The 15,643-nt window shown below is 35.3% G+C and overlaps 1 pseudogene across 1 annotated transcript; it reads left to right on the top strand.

The window, feature by feature from the left end:
* Positions 1-3,454: 3,454 nt before the first annotated feature.
* On the top strand, positions 3,455-15,543 carry LOC115984180 (annotated as a pseudogene). The gene is made up of 20 exons (XR_004090417.1): positions 3,455-3,716; positions 4,129-4,279; positions 4,728-4,799; positions 4,959-5,030; positions 5,252-5,395; positions 5,477-5,548; positions 5,621-5,692; positions 5,907-5,981; positions 6,718-6,786; positions 6,964-7,032; positions 7,237-7,314; positions 7,519-7,605; positions 7,856-7,930; positions 8,113-8,616; positions 9,229-9,387; positions 9,858-10,141; positions 11,206-11,257; positions 11,505-11,755; positions 14,498-14,632; positions 15,094-15,543. The product of XR_004090417.1 is annotated as a probable LRR receptor-like serine/threonine-protein kinase At1g06840 (transcript).
* The last annotated feature ends 100 nt before the right edge of the window (positions 15,544-15,643 follow it).

The raw sequence follows: 15,643 nt of genomic DNA, 5'->3' as shown, positions 1-15,643 counted from the left end.
ATAGGGCTCATCTCTTACTTTCTCCAGTACCTGTTGTACGGGCTCTCTGAATACGGCATTCACTGTTTGCGGGTTACTCTGCCCAGCCTGTCGCGAAAAATCTCTCCTCGGCTGACCATGGTTGTGCCGTTCCGACCTGAAATCATTTGCTTTGGGGTGGATAACCTTCTCCTTCCCCCTCCCTTGCAGCTGATCTTCCTCCACTCTTTTATACTTGTCTATCCTATCCCTCAACTGATCAACGTTGGCAACCGGTTTACCAGTGAGGGATTTCCTTAATCCATGGTCGGTGGGGAGGCCGCTTTTGAATGTGCTGATAGCGACAGCGTCGTGGTTATCATCCAGATCATTATATACTTCCCAGTATCTATCGGAGTATGCTTTCAGAGTCTCTCCCTCGTGCATGGACAAGGACAATAGCGAATCGAGGGGCCTGGGGACTCTGGTGTTGGTGATAAAGCGAGAGCAGAAATCCCGAGTGAGCTGCTTGTAAGAGTTTGTGGAATTTGTCTTCAAGCCGTTGAACCACCTCATCGCCATTGATCCCAAGCTGGACAGGAAGATTTTACACATAAGGGCCTCATTTTGCGAGTATATCGCCATCTTTTGGTTAAATTGACTCACATGCTCTACCGGGTCTGATCGACCGCTATAGATGGCGAATGCTGGTTGGTTGAACCGTCGAGGCAGCTCAGCCCCTTCAATTCTATACGTGAAGGGGGACCTTGAAACCTGATCCAACGCCTTCTTCATGGCGTCGTTTCCCGAACCCTTACTAGATGTGCTCTCATACTTCCGTACAGGGCGTGGTTCCTTTTCGTAGGTAAAGGTCTCGCTTGGGGGGGTCCTTGACCTCCGTCGGTAACTCACATCCTCCGCATTAGAGGACTTGTCTGAGTCTGAAGGAGATCGCCTTCGCTGTGCTCGTCGTAGCTTCCTCTTCAGATCATCTATCTCTCGCTGCATGGCCTGGTGACTATTTCGCTTCTGGGACACGTGACTACCTATCTGAGTGTGACTCTGGCTTGTCCGGATAGTATGCGCACTTCCCTCACGATTTCCCCTGTGGCCTGGGTTGACGGGGTTATTTTGCCTCTGGGACTCGGCGGGTTGTGTCTGTTGGGAGTCAGCCTGGTGAGGATTCTCCTGGTGCGGGCCTAGTTCTGCCATGCTTAACCGTTGTGCTAGCTGATGCTCTAGTTCTTCCCACAGACGGCGCCAATTGTGGTTGCACGATTTTCCTGGCCCAAATTCGATTGATCAGGTCCTGGCCCAAAGCGCAACCCACAATAAATATTTGTAGAGGATGGGTCAAAGAACTTGGTCTCAGTGAGTCTATTCGGTCTAATACATGGACAACATTGTTGCAAAAAATAAAAACACCAGAATGGATCTCTCACGTATAAGTTTATTTCTTTAGTTCCTCATACCGAATTTTTCATCCCTTTCTTTGAGAGACTCCACTACATTATATAGTTCCCTTCCTCTCATCTCAACCTTACACCTGTTGATCATCTAAGCATCTACTTGAGTGCCTGTCCCATCAGACGCCCTCCTCTCTCCCCATGTGAGTTGCAGAGGCCAAGGCGGTACTGTTCAGGGGTCATTTCCTCATTAATGCGGCCAAGAGGGTGGTTGGGGCGCAATTAATGTGGTGGTAGCTCTCCCTGGGATATTTTGGATTTTATTCATTTTATATGTTGAGAGGGTGAACTGAGTTGGCTGGGGAGAGTTCCCCGTCTGGACTTCGTGACGTCCGAGGAGGAGTTTCTCCTCGGAAAGGTTGCCTCCTCGTTATTGGGATTGAATAGTGCTTCATGTGTGGTTTCTCTTCGGGCAGGACGCTCCTCGGACAGGCCTGATTTTGGAGTAGCCCATTATTTCTGGGCCGGGCCCCACAATAAGTTTATAAATTATATAGTAAATAATATCCGATTAACACAAAATTTAATACGCATATTAAGAATATAAAAAACATACAATTCAACAGAAAAATTTCAAAATATATAATAATATTTATTTTATTAAGTAAAATTATAGTCTTATTACTACCATAAACATTATGATATATATATATATATATGTTAAAATTTATTTATTTTATATATATATATATATATATTTCATTGTTATATTTTTTAAAAAAACCTCTATAAAAGTTAAATATAATTTTTTTTTTGTCATGACATGTTTGATCCAAGCCAAATCCTTATTTACGAATTTACTAAAAAAAAAAAAAAAAAAAAAAAATCTAAAATCACTCTCTACTTCTCCCGTTGGTTTCTTGGCAACCAAACAAATCCTGAAATTCACCATTAAACAAGATTATCGAGAAAACCACCACAGGTATTGTTTTGGATTCTTACTTTCTCCCGTTAGGTTTAGCTTGGCAACCAAACTTGACTCACCTTGTTGCTTGACTCTTGTTGGAGACTGGGAACGTTAGGATTTGACGGTAGCTTTTTGTAGTCTCACTTTCAGTCTCAGAGTTACAGAGCTTCCTCTTTTTGGGTCTATTTTTACATTTAACATGCATTGATTATTTTGTTACCGCTACATTTAAAACTAACACGAAAAACTTTGGTGACTGATAGAGATGGCTGTGATCACCATCAACAACTTGAATGCTAGTTATTATGGCAACCTGGTCAGGAAGACACAACTATTGACAAGGTCTCATTTTTAAAACTTCAAATTGTATTCTCTGGTTAATAATCAATTGCAGCTTATATTGTCTACTTGAATTGTTCTGGTTTTTCAACATTTTAGTCTTCTTATTCTAGTAACTGCTACTGATGTATACCTCTCTCTCTCTATTGGGTCAACCTTAATATGCACAATTTGTTGTCAATTTGGTTGCTTTGTTCGTCTCAATCTTGAGTGATTCTCTTATTTTATTCCCTAATAGTTGGAGATTTTTGCTTTACTCTACTCACTGTTGAGTTCTTTGATTATTCATTTATTTACCTTAGTTATTTTAGAATTTAATAGCATGAGTTTTGATAGTTCTTTCATATTATCAGGTGGAGTATTTGGATATTACCACAGTTTATAGTCTTGGGTACTAATAAGAGGATTTTTAGAGTTCTGGGCTTTCATACGTTAGTGGGATGTATCGGTCAAAAGCTTGGACTTATGGATTATTTATTGTTGCATGGTTGTGTCATTCTTTGCATCTCATTTTTCAAACTTCAAATTTTATTCTCTGGTTAATAATCAATTGCAGCTTATATTGTCTACTTGCATTGTTCTGGTTTTTCAACATTTTAGTCTTCTTATTCTAGTAACTGCTACTGATAGATACCTCTCTCTCTCTATTGGGTCAAACCTAATATGCACAATTTTTGTCAATTTGGTTGCTTTGTTTTGTCTCAATCTTGAGTGATTCTCTTATATTATTCCCTAATAGTTGGAGATTTTCGCTCTACTTTACTCACTGTGAGTTCTTTGATTATTCATTTATTTACCTTAGTTATTTTAGAATTTAATAGCATGAGTTTTGATAGTTCTTTCATATTATCAGGTGGAGTACTTGGATATTACCACAATTTATAGTCTTGGGTACTAATAAGAGGATTTTTAGAGTCCTAGGCTTCCATGTGTTAGTGGGATGTATCAGTCAAAAGCTTGGACGTTTGGATTATTTATTGTTGCATGGTTGTGTCATTCTTTGCTTCTCATCGGAGCTCAGAATCCGATTACCAACCCCGAAGAAGGTGAATTTGCTTTATTTTGTTGCTCTTTTGGATTTCATGATTCACAAGCTTCTTTTGTGCTTAAGTTCTTCAGGAGATGCTTGTTTAGAGTTCTCACAATGGGCATGCGCACGTTTTTCTGAAATTTTACTCATGAACTCTCTAATAAGTTATTTTATTGTAATTTCACATGTCAAATATTCACTTACTGAAGTCGGGAGTGGTTATTGTTGCATATAGTTGAGCTGTAGAGGTCATTTGATTCATTGATTGTCTATGCCTCAAAACTTGAGGCTGCTAACAACATTGATGCATATTTTTAAGATAACATTGGGCTCCTTTAATGCAGAAACCCTGATACTAGAATTATCGAAACACAAGTACCATCAAAGATGTTGATGAAACAGTGATTAACATTTGTATTAATTTGCAGTGAGGGCTTTGAGGGCCATCAAGAGCAGTTTGATAGATCCTAATGGGAATCTGAGTAATTGGGATCAAGGAGACCCATGTACATCAATTTGGACAGCGGTTTTTTGCTACAATACAACATTAGACGATGGATATCTACATGTTCAACGATTGTATGATTTTTATTTCTACCAGAGAGCATTATTGACATGAATAATGTTGCATATTTTCTTTCACTCAGAACACTTTTTTCTTACTTTTTATTTTTTATTTTTTATTTTTTTTTATAATTTTCTCCCCCTCACATGATGAGATGTATATTATTCCACTTTTATATATACTCATTTATTTTCCCCCCCTCATTTATGTGCATTATTCCACTTTTATTCCACTTTTAAAATTTATCTTCATGATCTTTTGATTTATTGATATATTATAATTTATTGCCTACAAACACATTATTATGTAATGCCTATCATTATATTTGATTTAGATGCTAGTCACAAATTCACATATAAGACTATTAAGCTTTGAAAAAACTTGGCGATTAATTGTAGGCTTTTCTTGTGAAGACGTAGCAATGGCACTTTAATAATATTGTTTTAGGCTGCTTCTCTACAGGGTACTACTGCATATGAATTTGTCTGGAACTTTATCACCAGAGCTTGGCCGCTTATCAAATTTGAAAATATTGTAAGGCAACGGATATCTGAAGGCTGATTTTTTGTGATACAAATATCTTTATCTGAATCACAGTTTTCGGAGACCTCTTTCACTCAATATTCTAGAATCCCATGGTAGTATTGGTTACTTATCTTACTGATATATTTTTCTCTATCTACTCTGTTGAAGGGATTTTATGTGGAACAACATCAGTGGGAGTATACCAAAGGAGATAGGCAGTATTACCTCTTTGGAACTCTTGTAAGTTGAGCGACTTCATTAATTATATACTTGTACTGTTAAGAAATGCTGATTTGCTTCTAGTTCATGCCTTTAAAGTCGTTGAGTTTTAAATAGTATAGGACATAATCCTTATGTCTAATTTACTTTATATGTCAGCATTTTTCTGAATACTTGGTATTTTAATTTTGCTGTACATTTGCTTTGTCTCTAATTCTATATGTGGTATTCTGTTTTGTTAGGCTTTTGAATGGAAACCAATTAACAGGTCCCTTACCAGAAGAGCTTGGTTATCTTCCAAACATGGACAGAATACAAATTGACCAAAACCAAATATCGGGGCCACTACCTAAATCATTTGCAAACTTGAATAAAACGAAGCACTTGTGAGTGTGTTCCTGATGTTGTACTGTCTAAAATCATTTCTACAATGACTAACCCTTTTACTTATCTTTTTTAATGAGCAGTCACATGAACAACAATTCGATCAGTGGGCAAATCCCGCCTGAGTTATCCAGATTACCAAGTCTTGTTCACTTGTAAGTATTTGGTCATATTCTTAAATTTCATATGAGTTATCTGTTAGGCGAGTGACCATCTTCAACTTGCAGGCTTCTCGATAATAACAACTTATCAGGATATCTTCCAGAAGAGTTCTTCAAACTGCCAAATTTACAGATACTGTATGGTTTTTGTTTTCCTAGAACATACATATATTTGTTTATACATAAATATATTTACATTTAAAATTTTTGTTTTTATTTTTATTTTTTTGTTTTTTGCTTTTCATCTTTAACAAGGCTATAATTTTCTAAACTTTCCTTTTTCTACAATGTAAGATTACTCAAGTAATCTTTTTTCAAGTTTCTTAGTACTTTCATTTTCTTTGTTTTGCAGTCAATTGGATAACAATAACTTCAATGGGACTACAATTCCTGCTAATTATAGCAAAATGTCTAAACTGCTGAAGTTGTAAGTTCATATCATTATTGTATATTTGTAACTAGGTACCAAAAGTAAAGTTGGAGCATGGTGCTAGCCTTGAAGAGTAAGGCTGAATTTTTGGTTTTTTTTTGGGGGACTTAATGATTAAATAAGCTATATTCCCTTCCTAAAATGAAAACCTGAAATAAAGAGGAAAATACTAGCAAAATAAGAAGTAATATAAGATAGAGCTGTTTACATTCTGTTGGGATAATACATAAATTATTCCAAAATTGATTGAAAATGAATGCTTTTTATTGGTAAGTGACACTGACATGCACTCGGTCGGTCTTGAATCCATGACCTCACCTTCCATCCCATTATTATGGGAGAATGACGTGTTAAATGAGCTATAGCTCATTGGCAATTGGAAAGGAATACAAATGGGAAGTTACTCAACTTAGAAGTGTTGTTGGTTTTAATCCAACTAAGGTGCCATGAGGTATTTCATTGCATTTTTCTGAAATTTCAAGGCAACTGGTACACTAAACAAGTTAGGATTTCCTTGATTAGTCCTTTACCATTTGATGTTCCATATCATTTTTATGTGGTTTGCTCAAGTTGTAAAGTGTCTAGATTATCTTAATCAGATATAACAAACATTTCATGTTCTTAGATGCTTTGTACACTTGCAAGATGGCAATCAAGGAGTATGCACATTCACATGTCATGTGATATTTCATGGCAAGATTGATAATATTTGTGTTTTGGTTGGATTTTCCAGGAGCCTTAGGAACTGTAGTTTGCAAGGACCAATTCCTGATTTTAGCCAAATACCAAACCTCCTTTATCTGTAAGTTACTTTATTATTTTTCCCCCTTTTTAGAATCATTTTACCATGATCAAGTATGGCTTTTAAATCAGAAATAAATAAATGCACAAGGATGAATGCAATTTTCTCTTTTCTTTATCATAACAAATCCACTAGCTACTTATACTTTCTTTATGTTTTACTATATATAAATTTCAGAGACCTTAGTTCAAATCAGCTAAATGGAACCATACCTCCAAATAGGTTTTCTGAAAATATCACGACTATGTAAGATTCTCCATCTTCTGAATGAGATGTCATTATTTTTTTCTTTTTTCTTTTCTTTTATTGTTATTTATTTATTTTTTTGCATTTGAATTTAATATCCAGATATTGCAAAATACTTACAGACATGTCTGTCAAATTTTTAAGATAATTTAAACCCACAATTCCCTTGACTTATGATATCAATTATTTGAGTTATATGCTCAGTTTGTTATCCCACAACCATCTTACTGGAGCAATTCCCTCCAACTTTTCAGTTTCGGGTCTTCATGATCTTCAAAGACTGTGAGTAGTGTCCCTTTGTTTTCCCTCCTTTTGTGTTTACTTCTATAATTCAATATTATTGTAAATTATTCCATATAAATCTGAATTTGAGATTGCGTTTATCTCAACCATAAAATTTTAAGTTTACTAGTTAATATCAGTAAAAAAATTAAACTGTTAATAAAATAATTGGATTTTTATTTGGTAAACTATTCCCCATGGCAGGTCCATTGCAAACAATTTATTGAGTGGCTCTGTTCCATCCTTCATTTGGGAAAATAGGGCTTTGAGTGGAATGGAGAAACTAACAGTGTAAGACCTGAATGACAATGTTGCTATCCCTTGGTTAAAACTGTCATCATCTATTGGAATGGGTGTGTGTGAGTCCATTCATGCTCTCAAGCGTCTTTTTCTTGTGATGGTGAAAATTTGAGATTTTGCCTTGTTTTGATTACAGAATGGCCTTTTGTAAAATTTAAAGGTGTAACCTCCCAGGTTGACTTTAATAAATTTACTCTCATACTAGATTTTCTAAGCTATTGCTTTTGGCTCTTTGTTTCAGGGATTTGCAGAATAATAAGCTTTCAAATATTTCATTTACGGGCACTGCTTATCTACCTCCAAATGTCACTGTCTGGTTTGCTTCTATACCTCCTTCCCAATTTTTGCTTCCTAATTAGTTTCAAGTAGAACGTGATTGCATCTTCAAAATGTGAATACTTGTTTAAATATTTTGGATGTGATCTTTTTAATTTTAGTTTTGCAAGGATTAACAGACATAGCACATTGATGTGATCAAGTCTCATTTTTAACTTTCAGGCTTAAAGGGAATCCCTTATGCTCAAACTCCAAGCTAGCCCAGTTTTGTGTATCTCAACCCAAGGATAAAAATAACAGTCAGAGTTCAACAAATATCACTTCTGTTTGTCTGGCTCAAGCATGCCTACCCCCTTATGAATATTCACCTACATATCCAGTAGATTGTTTCTGTGCTTCTCCTTTGTTTGTTGAATATCGGTTGAAAAGCCCTGGATTCTCAGATTTTCGTCGGTACAGACATACGTTTGAGAAATTCCTGACTTCTACTCTTAACTTGTTTCATTATCAGCTGTACATTGATTCATTTGAATGGGAAGAAGGACCTCGACTGGGAATGCAATTGAAGTTTTTTCCTGTATATGATGCTGAAAACAGCACACGTCTTTAATAGGAGTGAGATTCAGAGAATCTTTGATATGTTCACATCATGGAAAATTACTAATTTTGACATTTTTGGACCTTATGAAATTATCAGCTTCTCTCTACTGGGCTTCCATAAAGATGGTTTGTCTCAAAACCCTTATCTGATATATTTTTGCAACAGAGTTTTCTTGAAGTTGGAACTAATGCTTATTTTGCCATTGAATGATGTAGAAATTTCTTCTATAATTTATTTGACCTATACCGTGAAGTCCTTTATACTTCAAAGACAATATTAGGCTCATGGCATTATTCTCTGTTATTATTTTTTGTTTATATTCTGAGTTACATGTTATGTCTGTGGGTGGCGCATTTAAGTGGAGATCACCTTTTCTTTTTCTGCCAACAACATTGAGAAAGACTTGATCTACACAGTTTAGTGATTTGATTTTGCCATGGTGATGCTATGTTCTGTATAAACAGACAATTGCACCACTGTGATCCAGCACACAAGTGAATAACTGCTATGCTAAGTTCAAGTTGTTTTTTTTTATTGTAAATTTTTGGGCAATTAAGCTGTGTTCTACATTGATCAAGATGGCAACTTCAACACCCTCTCACTTATGACTTGACCCCAAGGATAGATGAACTATGACTCAATCACATCTTCCCTTCTTTCGTGTATTCATATGTGAGTTGACTATTGTTGCAAAGTTTTGATTTAGTTTGTGCTCATAGTTCTTACCAATGTCACAGATGGTGCCAACTCTCCAAGTTCTGGTTTAAGCAAAGGTGCACTGGCTGGCCTAGTACTGGGAACCATTGCAGGTGCAGTTACATTGTCTGCAGTTGTTATTCTTCTGATAATGAGAATGCATGTGGGGAATTACCATTCACTTCCAAGAAGACATCATTGTGAGTATCTTACGTATATGAAGTTAGGGTTTTCAGGTATATATGTCATGATTGTAATTGTTTGTGTTCTACATCCTGATTAGGCCTGTCAATTGGGCACAGATACTAGTCCAATTATAAAGGCCTTAGCCTGGCTTGGTCAATATCTTAGCCCTATCTCAGCTAATGCTGTTGGGCAAACTTCAGCCAAGTTTGGACTGGCCTTTGATTGGAAGCATCATTTTGAGATGAATAACAATCAATAAAAAATACCATAAGACTTGTTATTTTGACGAACAACCATTCAGCAACTATTTTATTAATGTTGTTGACTTGTAAGATGTAATTTGTATGCGTAAGTATAAATAAAACATTTGGATAATCAGTGCATGAGTTTATCAGGTATTTTAAAACAAATGGCACTGCATCTTTTTGTGCAGCATCTATCACTATGTTTTCATTTTAACATTGGACCTATGTGTAAAATGCAGCATCTACGCGCTCCATAAAAATTGTTGGGTTGAAGGATTTCACTTATAGAGAAATGGCCGTAGCTACAAACAACTTTGAAAAGTCCACACAGGTTGGAGAAGGAGGGTATGGTAAGGTTTATAAAGGCATTCTAGCTGATGGTACAGTTGTGGCCATAAAACGTGCACAAGAGGGATCCTTACAGGGTGTAAAGGAGTTCTTGACAGAGATAGAATTTTTGTCAAGGTTACATCATCAAAACCTTGTGTCTTTGATTGGATATTGTGATGAAGAAGGTGAACAGGTACTTTTTCTCATCTATATATGGGTTAGGATCAAGTTATACCTGATGCAACTTTAAATAATATTAGATCACCTAAGAACTTATTCTGGAAATCCCACAGTTGGATTACATGTTCTCTATGTTCTAAACACGTATGCGAAATTTCTTGTGAATCTGATGTTGTTTACTATTTGATCCATAAAATAATCTTTTATACACAATTTTATAATACAAAAAACTTGAGATTTGAACATTCTGTGTATGAGAATCATCTTGAAATTTCACAAGAATGAAAGGTATAAGAAGAAAATCTAATCCAACAGTAAACTTATCAAAATTTGCCATAAAAAAATTTTCACTGGTGTAACATTGCATAAAGTTACAGTGGATGTAAATTAAACCCAAACCTATATATATATATATATATATATATATAATCAATAAAAGATTGGATTATCCATCAGTCTCATTATTGGGTACACAAGGAGATGATTCCCATCAACTTAGGAATTTGATGCAATTAACCCAAATGAATATGAAAGCTTTAAGAGTAAAAAAAAAAATAATAATAAAAAGAAAAAGAAATATGCAAAATCGTGTTATAAGTTCTTTGAATAGTTGCTAAAAGTCTTGTAGCTCTATTGGCACATTTTGGTGTTTCCAACGTAGATGCCGAGGGTTCAAAAAACTTCAAATTCCCCCTCTCCCATTATATCTGTCAAATTATCAAAAAAAGCACATAGCTACTTTGAATAGTTGCAAACAATGGAAGAAATCAAATTCAATCTATAGATATTACAAATGAGATTCGGTCAAATTTGTTGCTTAATAATGGAGAAGCATATATAGAGTTCTTCATGCTTAAAGGATTATTTGGCTCTAAGAAATGGATTAAAAACTTAAATATGTCCTTTCTCAGTGAACTATTAATATAGTTTTTCATTTACTTCTTCATGAGCAATATTTCTTCTCCTGCAAAATTGTGTGGCTTTATAGGGACTAGCCTTTTCTTGGTCTTTGTTGCTTAATATGTTTTGAAAAAATTGCTTGGGAAGAACTTCACGTAAGTATTGTTTTGCATGCAGATGTTGGTCTATGAGTTTATGTCAAATGGTACTTTAAGGGATCACCTTTCTGGTACACCTTATATTCATTCTTTAACCTTGCCTTTTATTGATCTCACTATAATATTTTCTAGGTGTTCCTCATTGTATGTGAATGCAAGTAAACTTGCAATTTATAACTTGCAACAATACACTCCCCCCCCCCCCCCCAAAATCCCCCTTCTTTTTTGTCCTTTTTTATTTTTGGATCTAAATGTAAACATTTTAATTTTCAAATCCCATCCTAATGAGCTTATTAGGGGTCGTGTGCAATAATACAGCTAAGTGTAAAGAACCTTTGAGTTTTACAATGAGATTGAGAATTGCCCTGGGATTGGCCAAGGGCATCCTCTATCTACATACTGAAGCCAATCCTCCTATATTTCACCGAGATATCAAGGCTAGCAACATATTATTGGACTCTAAGTATATGGCAAAAGTTGCTGATTTTGGACTTTCACGACTTGCACGAGTTCCAGATATTGAAGGGACAGTGTCTGCTCATGTATCCACTGTTGTGAAGGGGACGCCAGTAAGACTCTTTTCTTCTTTTTCTTTTTTTAATAATAGGTGACACAAGTAAGACTCTTATAATTGATGTTTAACTAATAGAATTATAAACTTCGTATGTGTCTAGGTTGACGAGTGAGTTCTTCCCCCTTTGTATCACTGATTTTGTTATCAGTGTTCTCTAGCTATGGCTCAAGTGCCACATGTTAATTGCCTATAATTTTTATATGTTTCAACATTTGATTGTCTAGCCTAGGCTGTTGACCCTTCCTGGAAAAACAATAAAAATGAATTGATAATATAGTGTTGTTCATTTCCATTTTTGTTATAAGGGTTAATTGCAAAAAAAAAACCTCCCCAAATTATGGGGTACTTGCACGCCTCAAGGTTTGAAAATTTGCAATCAACATTCTAATTAAAACAATTGTGCCAATAGGCACCCTGTCATCCAAATTAAGGTTAAGGTTAATGGCCACTCGTGATTTGTGCATGACCCTCAAAGGGTAAAACGATGGATCTACTCTTTTTAGTTACTAAATAACTAAAATACCCTTACTAATTGCAGACTTTCACTAAAATGCCTGACTGATGTTAAGACAAAAGTAGAAAAATAAAGATAGAGTAGGACAAATCTTAAGCTTCACCACTTAGAATATGCCTGTAAACCTTAGGCATCACCACCTAAGAGTGCTTGGAATCACAACCAAGCAAGAGAAACATTATCTAATAAGAAAATTCTTATTCAATTTGTACTACTTTCATGATTACAAAAGCCACTATTTTAATCGTTAGTGTGGGCACCAGATTTATTTATGATTTTTACTTATTTGAGACACCAGATTTCAAACTTTTATTTGAATTTTGAATTAGTTTGGGCTTTATTGTGATTGAGGATTTTGCGGGATTTAATTGTGGCATGATTAAGATTTTCCATATTGATGTAATCTTGGAAGCACTATTAAAATAGTGGCTCTTGTAATCATGATGACATTGCATTTGGAATAAGAATTTCTTGATGAAAATCCTCTCTTTTTTGGTGGTGATTCCAAGCACCCTTAGGTAGTGAAGCCTAGGGTTTTTCCCTTTTTGTATCTTATTTTTTGCTTTCCCTACTATGTTCTGCATCAACTTGGTATCAAACGATTACAAGAGCAACTATTTCCTTGATTTTCTTGATTCTTGTCATTTTTGTACCTGATTGTTGACCCCTGTACACTCCTTGTGTATAAGGGTGTCCCTTTTTTTATATCAATAAAACTTATTACTTATAAAAAAGAAAAAAGAAAAAAAAGAGCAACTATTTTAATAGGGATTTACTTATCAATTTTTTTTTTGATAAGTAAATCTGATAAAATCATGCCACAATTAAATCTGATAAAATCATCAATCACAATGAATTCAAAATTCAAAATAAAATTAGGCATCTTAATGAATTAGTATTATTTTGATTAGTAAGTTATGCATGCATTAGTGGGTATTGAACCCACAACTCCACCTTCCATCCCATTATTATGGGAGGAGGAAGTGCAAATTGAACTATAACTTATTGACATGGTATCTCAAAGAATATCTGAAATAATTATGGTACTCCTTGCATCACAGACTCACCCAAAAATTAGTAAAAATAAGTCTCCCTCTCCATCTCAAACTATGTTAACCGATTCTCGTGCTTGACCTAATCCACAATATCCCAAACAAGTTGTTTCCATCTTGTGACACACTCTTGCTTGTCTCACAGCAACACCCACTGGAACAGTCCATATACCCCTATTCAATGTTGATTAGGGTTATGAATTTCAAGAGACACTTGCATGGGCCTCAATCCCTTACTATTGTATAATCCATTTGACCTTCCCATTTCATTTGCGCTACAGCTGCCTCTCTCTCCAACCCCTCCACATTCTCCCCCTTTTCTTCCTCCGCTAACCCTAGGATCAAAACCGCCTTCCCTTTTCCCCACCAACTCCAACCTCCAATTCGGTAACTTATGGCAAGGCTTCCTCCATGCCACTACTTCCTCCAACATTTCAAGTCCACAACTACCTCGCCATCAACCCCATTCCCCCCCCCCCCCCCCAACCCGGCAAAAAAAAGGGCATCTTTTGGGACCGTATAATCTTTTCTATACATCATCTTCTTGCCACTTTTCCTCCTTGATGACTCAGCCAATGCCTATTCACTTTGCTTTCCTAGTATTGCATCCATTCATTTGTTTCACTATGTCTAACACTTGTTCATCACCTCCACATACCTTGATTGGATGACCTAATTGAACTTTGAGTTCACCTAGTCAAGCACATGAGAGTCATTGAGTTTGAAATGTGCAAGTCACATAGACATTAAAATTGACCTTATTTGGATGGCGGGTTTGTAGATTGGCACAATTGTTTCAATTAGGGTGTTGATTGCAAGGTTTTATTAGGATGCAAAGTGCATGTATTCCCATATATATATATATACATATATATATATATATATATATATATCGATTGGTCAGTTACACTCATACCCAATAGGTTTTGAATCCACAACCTCAGCCTTCATCCCGTTAAGTGTTGGTTGAGCTATTGGTTATTGGCAATCCCCATAGTTTAGGGTGGTTTTTTGCAATTAACCATTTGTTTAAATTTTAAATTCATACAACGATTTTAAATATAAAAAAAAGTGTAACTCAAACTAGATGAAATAGACTTAATAGTATGCTATTGGAGATGCAAATGATGTCTATTTCTTTATTCTCATATTCTCTGAATTAAATTTGTAGGGTTACCTTGATCCAGAGTATATCTTAACTTGTAAACTAACAGACAAGAGTGATGTTTATAGCCTTGGTGTTGTATTTCTTGAACTGCTGACTGGGAAGCAGCCAATCTCTCATGGCAAAAACATTGTTAGAGAGGTAAAACCTTATAGACCTATTTGCCTTGGATTTTATAGGGCCTAATGGTATATCAGGTGCTCGTGCATGAAAGGGAAATTGTTCTTCTATAATTTGTTTTATTTGGGTAGGGTAAAGTTTGACAACTTTTAGTTATGTCCTCATTTGCAAATTTTAGTTTTAAATTTGAGGATATCCTCAAATTTGCAAATGAGGATGTCTCTCGTCTTTACAAATTTAAATGAGAGATATCCTCATTTGCAAATTTTAGTTTTCACTTTAGTAAAACATTAAAATCCTTTTAAAATCTTCACTTTCAGCCTTTTGTGAAACACTCGTTTACTTCTATATCAGCTATGATCATTTTGGCATATAGTTCATATTATTTGATCCTTTAGATACTTTGGCTTAAATTTATGTAATAAAATGGTATCTCGTAGTTTATATTTTTTTTTAAAAAAAATGGTTTCTATTTGTTTCAGGTCAATGTTGAGTATAAATCTGGTATGATCTTTTCGGCCATTGATGGGCGAATGGAATCTTATCCTCCTGAATGTGTGGTGAAATTTTTAAATTTGGCTCTCAAGTGTTGTGAAGATGAGACAGATGCTAGACCTTCAATGGCAGAGGTGGATCGAGAACTTGAAAGTATATGGCATCTGATGCCTGATTCCTACATTAGATCAGCAGGTCCTATGGTGACTAATGCTGAAAAGGTTGCGACTCCACTATCGTCATCCTCCATAGTGAAGGATTCTTATGTGTCGTCAGAAATATCTACCATTGAACTTGTTAGTGGAGTCATTCCATCCATTACACCTAGATAAAAAACTTTTTGAAAATAATGTTGTATAAGAACTTGAGATGTTATGATCTCGAAACTTTGAATTGGGAAATGGTATTTACAATCATCTTGGTTGTTGATGTGTAAAGTCTCACTCTTTGATCTTTATTATATATTGTAAACTAATTAGTTTTTTTTTTTTGATGGGTAAAACATTGAAACTTCTTTTATTCAGAAAAGCCTAATAA

The sequence above is a fragment of the Quercus lobata genome, chromosome 1 (assembly GCF_001633185.2).
Source record: "Quercus lobata isolate SW786 chromosome 1, ValleyOak3.0 Primary Assembly, whole genome shotgun sequence".
Lineage (NCBI taxonomy): Eukaryota > Viridiplantae > Streptophyta > Magnoliopsida > Fagales > Fagaceae > Quercus > Quercus lobata.
The sequence above is the reverse complement of the archived record's forward strand: the minus strand, read 5'-3'. Positions and strand labels throughout refer to the sequence as shown.